The 10,259-nt window shown below is 38.6% G+C and overlaps 1 long non-coding RNA gene across 1 annotated transcript; it reads left to right on the top strand.

Moving 5' to 3' along the window:
- Nucleotides 1–2,605: 2,605 nt before the first annotated feature.
- LOC142317172 (uncharacterized) lies at nt 2,606–5,475 on the top strand. The gene is made up of 2 exons (XR_012754674.1): nt 2,606–2,684; nt 3,591–5,475. It is a non-coding gene; the product is annotated as an uncharacterized LOC142317172 (long non-coding RNA).
- The last annotated feature ends 4,784 nt before the right edge of the window (nt 5,476–10,259 follow it).

The raw sequence follows: 10,259 nt of genomic DNA, 5'->3' as shown, positions 1-10,259 counted from the left end.
GCAGAAAGCGGACTGCCCTCTTTTGAAAAAAAAAAAAAAGGAGAAGGAAGGAGAGAGAGACAGAGAGATACTGATAGAAGGACAAGCAGCTAAGAGACTTGCACACATCATTGCCATCAACACAAACTGCAGTATGAAGCTTCCATTGCCTGGATGAATCCTCTACTAAATTATCCTTAGGAGAAACTATGTGCTACAATGATGCTGGAAACATGGATGCTTGGGATACACAATGCCTCGGAACTGGCTGCTAGGGATTACTCAGCACTGATCAGTCACTGTAAGTAAGTCTTTTCTGTAATAAAATCTATGTATGTGGGGTTCACTCAGGAGCCCTGACTCAGCTGCATTGTTTGTGCACTGCAGAGCACTATGTTGCATTGCAGATATGGAGGGGAATCTGTGTGATTGGAGCAGGGGGCAGTGATTTGCTGTATCTGACTGCACAGCTCGATATATACAGCTCTCCAGTCTACTGCTATACATATATGTCCTCATTTCAGGGTTATATGTTGTGTATAGATGATTTACATTCATGGTGCACACTGAAGTGCAGGCTTCCTCTGCTGCTTTGTTGTGCCTGCCCCATCTTTATTGTGATTTGCACCATAACTGTGGCTCTAGGAAACTGCACAGCTTGTGTCACTGTAGGAAGAGCCTTCCCAGACGCCAAGGAAATGTGCAAAGAATTCCGATGGCCCCAAGGCTCCTTCCTTTGTGTCAGACTGAAGCTGTGGGGCTTTGTGCCTGCTGGAGAGAAAATGGCGAGGGCTATTGTGTATGCAACATTTTCTTCCGGGACAAAGGTTTCTCCAAGTCCTGATTTCTTCAGGGAGATAGAAGAAGAGCTTCATTAGACAGAAGGATGACAAGGGAGGCAGTCAGTAAGGAGAGGAAACGCATGGCCTTCTTGAAAGAAGGAAAATAAAGAAATCAGAGCCCAAACCTGTGTCCGTTATATGTGCAGAGAATACTCAATGTGACACTATCACTATAGAACATGAGAATGGAATAAACAGTGGCACCCATCAAATGTATAATAAAGGGTTACATCCATCATATCAGTAATAAGTAGCTCAGCATTATGCATCATTAATATAGAAGGTCCTGGGCACCTACCGCAGCTATGCAGCAAATAATCACTGATGATAAAGGTCCAGGAGGAGCCGGAGACCTGATTATCCTAGTGATGTAGCCACTACAGAAGTAATGCCAGAATATTATTTCTAGTAGCAGATAACACTATATGATTGTCACACTGACTTGCAAAGATTGTCCAAATATATTGTCATAATCATCAATAGATTGTCCAAATATATTGTCAAAATCATCAATACCGAAAAATGAAGGAGTTTCACTCCCATTATTGGCATATAGGAGCAGGAGAAACTGACTATACTGGCGAGTAATGAAGGATGTTCTCAGAGCATTTAGGGCAGAATGTGTTATTATTGCTGCTGCTGCTGCTGCTGCTATAGAGCAGCCATCTTTGAGATCAGACCTTGGCTGTCAATAGTAATCATTTCAGATAATAGTTATCGTACATTTAATTTCACAAGGTGAAGTATTGTTTCTTGTAGTATCCAATGGTGTCTTAACATTTCTGTATAAATCAATTAGGTATGACTGATACAATGGTGTACTTGTCTATAAGCTAGGAAATGTGAACCAAACATGAAAATAACACTAAGGCTTTCATTCTAAATATATTATAGTATGAAAAGTGTTCTAAATCAGTCAATCATTGGGAGCCACTACTAAGATATATAGAACAATGATACTATATGGACGTAGATAAACGGTGAGACTCTCAGCTGCTGAGGTTACATGCACCCCTCCCCTCCCTCCATATAGTGCTGCACAATTCCATTGCATTACTTTGCATAATTCAGCTCAGCAGCTCTTCCTGCTGTGGACACTTCTGATTGTATGTGGAATCAGTGGCCATTTCTTGGCCAGATGCTTTGGCTTTCTATTGTTTCCCCTCTCGGTTGATTGGACGTGTTGTTCATTAGGTGTAGGAAGGATAATGCAGACATGTGGGGTCTCTGGTCACAATGGAGGTACAAAGTGCTGGGCTATTTACTGGGAATCGCTGCCATTCACCAGTGACTTCTACTGGAGGCTGAATATTTCATATTAAGTGTAGGATAACCCTCCACACAAAGGTTAAGCGCTGCTTACTGAGTGATTAGGAAGCATTTTGCTTTATCCTTCCCTTGGTTTTTAAGCTTTTCTAGATAAGCACCTTGGTATTTAAACAGAAAAACCTATTGAATGTTGAACCTTTAAAAAAAAAAAAAAAAAAAAATATATATAAATAAATAAATAAAAATTGTGATATAAAAAAAGCCCCAGAAGAAAAAGATCCATAATCAATAAGTGAGAAGTGAAAGTGTGTTCGCCCTTGATGATGAGGATGATGATGGTGGGGAATGTTGGGAGTCCAGATTGTGCAGGGCTTTCTGTGGTTTCAAGGACACAGAGAGATGATGAGGACTTTGGGAGCCAACATCTGCCCGGTGACGTCACGCGTGTAATCCTCTCTGCTGAGGCAGCCGCCTTATTTGTTTGGCTGTACAGCCATTAATCCCTAATTCTGGATCTGCAGGCGAGGGGGAAAGACCGCTGCGCCCGTCACTGCACCCCTGCCACAGCTCCCGGGCACCCGAGCTGCAAAAATGGTATTGGAACGATTTTACACTCGTTTGTACATGTTAGTCAATTTTAAATTGATGCTGAGTTTGTGTGTGAGGCATGTACGATGTATGTGTGCTGTGCTGGGTGTGGAGCTGTGCTTGTGGCCCATATAATGCATTATTCATCCCTCTCTCCTGTACAGTACTATTGTACTTTGTATATAAATGACATCTCTCTGAATTAAGTTGTAGCATCGTAGGAAGACCCTGTAACCCCTAACCTCACCATGGGATTCACTTTCTCAGTATATATGTGTGTATAAATATACATGGCCGAAATATATATATATATAACAGTTATCAATATTTAAATATTTATGCATACAAATATGAATATATATATATATATATATATATATATATATATATATATACATGCAGCTATGTATATTTATGCACACAAATATGTATACACACACACACACACATTACCTAAAATGAGAATACCATAGCAAGGCTAGGAAGTTGCATTGCATGATCTACGATGCTACATTATATATATATATATATATATATATATATATATATATATATATATATATATATATATATATATATAAAACACACACACATATACACATATATGTATACACACACACACATATATATATGTCTATCTAGAACACACACATATTTATATGTGTGTGCATATATATATATATATATATATATATAATATATATATATACCCGTACACACACACACAGACACATGCATACCAGTATTCATGTATATACATGGCTTGTGATTAAGGCTGAGTGAACAGCTCAGCTAAATGGCTTAGGTCGTTCCTGTATAAGGCTACACAATAGTAGATAGGAGCATGCTTATTGACATGCCCATTGCTGATGGCCCCTATTAACCCCTCTCTTTTATCCCATGTTTCCCAAGGTTTGTTCTGGACCTGGCACTTCTCTACTTGGATCGTCTAAATCGTCTTTAATCCTCATTGTACCGCTGCAGTAGATGGAAATGAAGCCCCAGGATCCATCCTTTGCTATTCCCGAGTATGGATCTGTAGCTGACAGATATTTTTCTGCTTTGGTCCTGATGACAAGTCCCACATCCTCCAACAAAGCTCCCCTTTGGTCAGTCTTAGGGGTTTCGCCTCACAGATTGACTCGAGAATGGTAGTGTGCAGCTATCTTTGGTGCAGGCTTTTCTCTGTGAGAATCAATATGGATACCACCAAAATCAGTTTAAGCATGTAAATGGCAGTAAAAGGCTTAGGTTCTTCAGTTCCTAATAGAGAAATTGTAGCCAGGCCATATGGGCTGCCCTGTCTCTGGGGATGGGCAGGTGGTGTTGAGTTATTTCTTTCTCATTACGCAGGAAGATGACATATTCTCTGACCTTTCCTCCAGAGTCGGGGGTCAACTTCAGACTTGAATGAAAAGCCTCCACTAGTGAATTGAACGAATCCACTAAATTCTATTGTTATCTAGGAGAAAGGAAGGTTGAAAGACAGTAACTTGTACATTTAGTGGAACTGAGGAAATAAATAAGAAAATAAAGGATTTATTTTAAGAGTCAAGACTACCTTCAGTGGAAGCAGCTTAGTGACCCCCCTAGAATGGCAGCCCCCACAATGCTGGGCTCTGGGGGTGCAGATCCTGAGGAGGGCTCCTGTGTCCGGACAGACCTGCTCCCACCCTGACCCAAGTCTCTGCCTCTCCGTGTTCACAGCGGACCTTGATTTAATGTCATACAATTAAGGCACGCGGTGAATGCCAAGAGCGGAGCCTGCAAACCGCAGCAGAGCCATCCGTATCACAGAAACCGCAGCAGAGCCATCCGTATCACAGAAACCGCAGCAGAGCCGTCCATATCACAGAAACCGCAGCAGAGCCGTCCATATCACAGAAAACGCAACAGAGCCGTCCATATCACAGAAACCGCAGCAGAGCCATCCGTATCACAGAAACCGCAGCAGAGCCGTCCATATCACAGAAACCGCAGCAGAGCCGTCCATATCACAGAAAACGCAACAGAGCCGTCCATATCACAGAAACCGCAGCAGAGCCGTCCGTATCACAGAAACTGCAGCAGAGCCGTCCATCCTGCAGCGCACAGAAACCGCAGCGCATTAGCGGCTATTGAGCTCAGTGTCAGCCTCTGAAATGGAAATGCGACACAATCAATGCATTTATGTATAATTATAGGACAAATGTAGGCGACTGCATGCAATTACTGCAATTACTGACGCTCTTACCATTCATTCAGAACAAACACCCCATTATATACAACACATCTTGCTATAAGGCATTTCTATATGAAGTAGTCATGGGCTTTATATATATATATATATATATATATATATATATAAAAAGAAGAAATCAGAAATTGTTACAATATAAAAACAGTTTATTATTTGCAAACATTGTATAGAAGGGACCCTGTGTCTGATCCCTGCTGCGCATTGTGCACAGGCTGAGGATGGAGCTGTCCAGTGCTGAAATCAGCTCCTGGGACTCGCAGGGCCAGGACCTCACAGTGCTGCCCCCAGATTAGGGTCTGCATAGAGAGGCATGTTATCAGTGTGATGATGAGGAGCTAGACTTACACATGGGATAACAGGATCAGATCACATACTGCATCCAGACATGCTATCACCACATTGCATTAATGTTTGTACTTACAGTATATTGTTTTGCTTCTGTTTTTGCATATTTTAATTTTGTATGTTTATGTATTTTCGTTGTTTTTATTCTCATCGCATTTTCATAAAAAAACCCAATGTATTTTACTCCAGGAAATAAATGCTTGATGTAATGCTTGCCGCAGTAATGTGCTCTATGTACAGGATCCAGTATGATTTCTGCAGCCACCATACCATACCAGTGCAATGCGACACACCATAGATTCAGACCCAAAGAAAGCACAATGGATATTTTTATCATTTTCTGATCGTATAGGTTATTTCTGCCCAGTGCTCAGATGCTTCTTCATCTTGGACTGTATTAAGTTGCCTAATCTGATAAGTGTCTAATTTAACATTACCGCAGTGAGTTTACCTGCAGAGCTGCCCTAATGGAGTGCCATGGGTTGCAATCACATATGCTCTGCTGCATCTGCACAGATACAATTAGTATTTGCTGAAATAATAATAATAATAATAATAATAATACTAATAATAATAATACTGCAATGCTTTAACCCTTTCATAATATCAAATATAACTATTCACCTTTGGTTATTGAACAGTTTGTACTGCTGCCTCCTGACCTTCTGGATCTATAGATTGTGTTACAGAAGATAAATTTATCAGCTCAGGATACTCTATGAGCAAAAAAACCCCTCACTATAATCGAATAATACTATCAACTGTATTGAGTACTCATTAATTTTCTTAGCCCTGAAATAAAAATCCGCATGATATGCCAGTAAATGGCACAGAATCCATTAACTATTAAAGATTAAATCATCCCTATAGAGTAAAAGGGAAAAAAAAGTGTATACCAGTGCAGAAATCTGTCAGCATGCCATACATTATGATACATTATGACGTCTACATGTTGAGTATATACAGCACATCCCTGCATTAGAGGATTATCCCTAACCTTATCTCTATGGAGAGCTTTCTGCTCAGATTAGACCTGTACATCTGAGCTTTTACTTTACTATATTACTATAAGAGCTGATGATGTTTTTGTCTTTCGGCAAGATGAATGTTTATGCGGATGATATTTATACACTACTAGAGCATCCTTACAATTTAAGATTCAGGATTATTTCATATACCTAATATATTTGATAGAATCTAAAAATGATGTTAATGTAATTTTAATTATGAAACAGTTTTTTTTTGCAATTGCTTTTTTAATTAAAAACGGCAGCTTGAGCTCAGCGTAGATTGCATCAGTAAGAGCAGAATACGCGTCAGCAGCAATATTGTCTATGCAGCAGAGCACAAAAGCGCCCTCTAGAGGGGACTGGGAACACTGCAGGAATAAGACAGGCTGTGAATAAAAGAAATAAAAGAGATAACAATACAATTAATATGCAGATAAATAAATATAAGATAGGTACTTACTAAATAGTATAAATTTGCACATTTTATATAAATATTTTCTTTGGCCAGTCAACTATTATAAGTCATTCTATCACCCATTATTGGTAAGAATGGATCGAAAAAGAAAAGGTGGATACAAAATGAGACAAAAAAGCACTGAAAAGATGTAATCCACTAGATATAAAAGCAACAGTAATCTCACATACTGTATATTCCTAAAAGAGGCTGTTTATAATTGTACAAGGACCTTTTATTTATCCATGATATATAGCACATAATAGGTGAATATAAATCGGTTTCCTGCATAAATATCTGCAGTGGAATAAATAGATACTTTGCTAAAAGAAAGACCCAGACCAAATCCAAAAAATCAAATGTGACCTAGATATTTCAGCCCATGTGGCGGAATACAATCTGTCATATTTGATTGCTGGATTTAATGTACTTTCTTTTATGGAAATATACATGGAATCTTGCGAGGCTTTGCCCTTATTCCTTGTTTGCACTTTTTGCAGCGTTCTTCACATTTCCAGCTTCTGTTGAATATATAATTATTTAAAAATAAGATCATTTTTAGAATGAATGCTTACACAGTTTTGTATAATATTACTTGTGGTATTTATTAGCATACACAAATTACAGTGTTTTCTGAGATACAAATGACGTGCATTTGTATGATCTGGTGCTTTTCATTAATACGCTTATTTGACACAATTGAGTATTTTTTAATTGAAGCAAAATGTAAAATTGGACAAAGAGAATCAGAGGAAGCAGATAATAGTAACATAGTAGCATGTAAATATATTTTATGCATGTCAAAAAAATTGTTTTTACTATGTCCAAAAGCAATAATTAACAACCAATTTGTATAATTTGATATCAGTCTTACACATTTTGCCTTTGACCCGAAGCCTCCTTATTAGGGATGATCGAATACCTCAAATATTCGGCTTGGAAAATATTTTCCGAATATCTTGCCGCTATTCGACTATTCGATGCGCAATGTAAGTCTATGGGAAGCCCGAATAGTACCGAATAGTTGTTATTTGGGTTTCCCATAGACTTACATTGCGCATCGAATATTCGCGAATAGTCGAATAGCGGCGAGGTATTCGGAAAATATTCGCGAAGCCGAATAATTGAAGTATTCGATCCTCCCTACTCCTTATATGTTGAATCTTACCATAAAAGTGAAGAAGTCACTGAAACACCACAGCACTATGCCATGAGCAAGAGAAATTTCAGAAGAAATTAGAAAAAAAGTTATTGTATGAGTGTGGAAAGAGTACAAATGCCCCTAGAAAGGATCGGAGAATTCATCAAACCATAACAAGATCCTCCCTATAAGAAGATTTGGCACAGTGGTGAATCCTCTTGGGAGTGGCTTGCGAATATTGCTGTCACCATACAGCCATAAATCATTTGCAAAAACATTTCTTCAGAATATTTGAAGACTTGTGGCCTCGCCTAAGTTTATTATTCAGAAAAAGAAAGAAGGGAAAAAATGACTCATTGTAAAGAGATGGAAAGGATCAGAAGATATCCAAGAAGAGCTTCATTCCTATGACCAACTGTAGAACTCTGGACAGCCACTTAAGGCATAGACACGTGGGGGTAATATAAATTCACATGGATGTATGGCTCTGGAGAGGCGAATTTTCTAACCATCATAAACAAAACCAAAGAAAAAACAGAATACAAATTTTAAAGTGACCCATTCAAAATCCTTACAGAATGCCAAGGAAGATGTTGATACACAAGAAGTTATCAATGAGGGTTAAAGCAGTGTGAAAAACTGATATTTAATGACCAAATGCATTTGAAAGCAGATATTGAGGCTACAATCTCTCTCAGCAATGCAGTCTACATATTTTACTTCTGAATAGTAAAAAACAAAAAAATTTGCCTCAAACTACAGTTGAAGCCAGAAGTTTACATACGCTATCTAAAAAGACACATGTGCATGTTTTTCTCACTATCTGACATGAAATCAGAATAAACCTTTCCCACTTTAGGTCAATTAGGAACCAAAATTATTTATATTTGCCAAATGCCAGAATAATGAGAGAGAATGTTTTAAGGCATTTTTATGACTTTCTGCAAAGTCAAACGTTTACGTACATTTCATTAGAATTTGGTAGCATTGCCCTTAAACTTTATGATTTGTGTAAAACCTTTTGGATCTCCTTCCACAAGCATCTAACAATAGATGGTGGGAATTTGGGCCCATTCCTCCTGACAGAACTGGTGTAACTGAGCCACATTTGTAGGTCGCCCTGCTCGCCCCTGCCTTTTCAACTTTGCCGGTAAATTTTCAATAGAATTGAGATGAGGGCTTTCTGATGACCACTCCAAAACATTGACTTTGTTATCCTTAAGCCACTTTGTAACCAGTTTGGTAGTATACTTTGGGTCTTTGTCTGTTTGGAAGACCCTTTCCGCCCAAGCTTTAAGTTCCTGACTGATGTCTTGAGATTTTGCTTCAGTATTGCCACATGATCTTCTTTCCTCATGATGCCATCTATTTCATGAAGTGCACCAGTCGCTCTTGAAGCAAAACAGCCCCACAACATAATGCTGCCACCCATGTGTTTCACAGTTGGGATGGTGTTCTTAGGCTTCAAAGCTTCTCCCTTTTTCCTCCAAATGTAACGATGGTAATTATGGCCACACAGGTCAATTTTAGTTTCATTAGAACACAGAACATGTCTCAAAAAACTAAGGTCTTTGTTCCTGTGTGCATTTGCAAACATTAATCTGGCCTTTTTATGTTTCTTTTGGAGTAATGGCTTCTTCCTGGAGGAGTGGCCTATAAGCCCATGTTGATATAGTACTCATTTCACTGTGGATAATGACACAATCTTACCAGCTTCCGCCAGCATCTTCACAAGGTCTTTTGCTTTTGTTGTTGTCTTGGGTTGATATGCACATGTCTGACCAAAGCACATTTATCTCTGGTACACAGAACCCGTCTCCTTCCTGAGCAGTATGATGGCTGGACATTCCCATCTTGGTTGTACTTGCATATAATTGTTTATACAGGTGAACGAGTCACCTTCAGGTGTCTGGAAATTGCATCCGAGGATGAACCAGACTTGTGCAAGTCCACAATTTTCTTCCGGAGATCTTGGCTGATTTCTTTTGACTTTCCAATGATGCTACACAAAGAAATAGTGTGTTTCAGGTGTGCACTAAAATACATCCATGAAAGCTTCCAAAGACATGACATCATCATATGGGCTGTCCCATACTGTGTAAATACATAGTACTCTTAATGTATGTAAACTTTAGACTTTGCAGACAGTAATAAAAATGCCTTGAAACATTCTCTCTCTCTCTTTATGCTGGCATTTAGCCAATATAAATAATTTTGGTTCCTAATTGACCTAAAACGGGAAAGGTTTATTCTGATTTCATTTCAGATAGTGAGAAAAACCTGCAGAAGTGTCTAGTTAGATAGTGTATGTAAACTTTATATACTATATATAATTTTATATATTGTATATATACAATATACTCTATAGTTCTTTCTCTCTCTATATATATAG

Source organism: Anomaloglossus baeobatrachus, chromosome 6 (genome assembly GCF_048569485.1).
Source record: "Anomaloglossus baeobatrachus isolate aAnoBae1 chromosome 6, aAnoBae1.hap1, whole genome shotgun sequence".
NCBI classification, from domain to species: domain Eukaryota; kingdom Metazoa; phylum Chordata; class Amphibia; order Anura; family Aromobatidae; genus Anomaloglossus; species Anomaloglossus baeobatrachus.
Note: the sequence above shows the minus strand (reverse complement) of the source record. Positions and strands in the feature narration are given on the sequence as shown.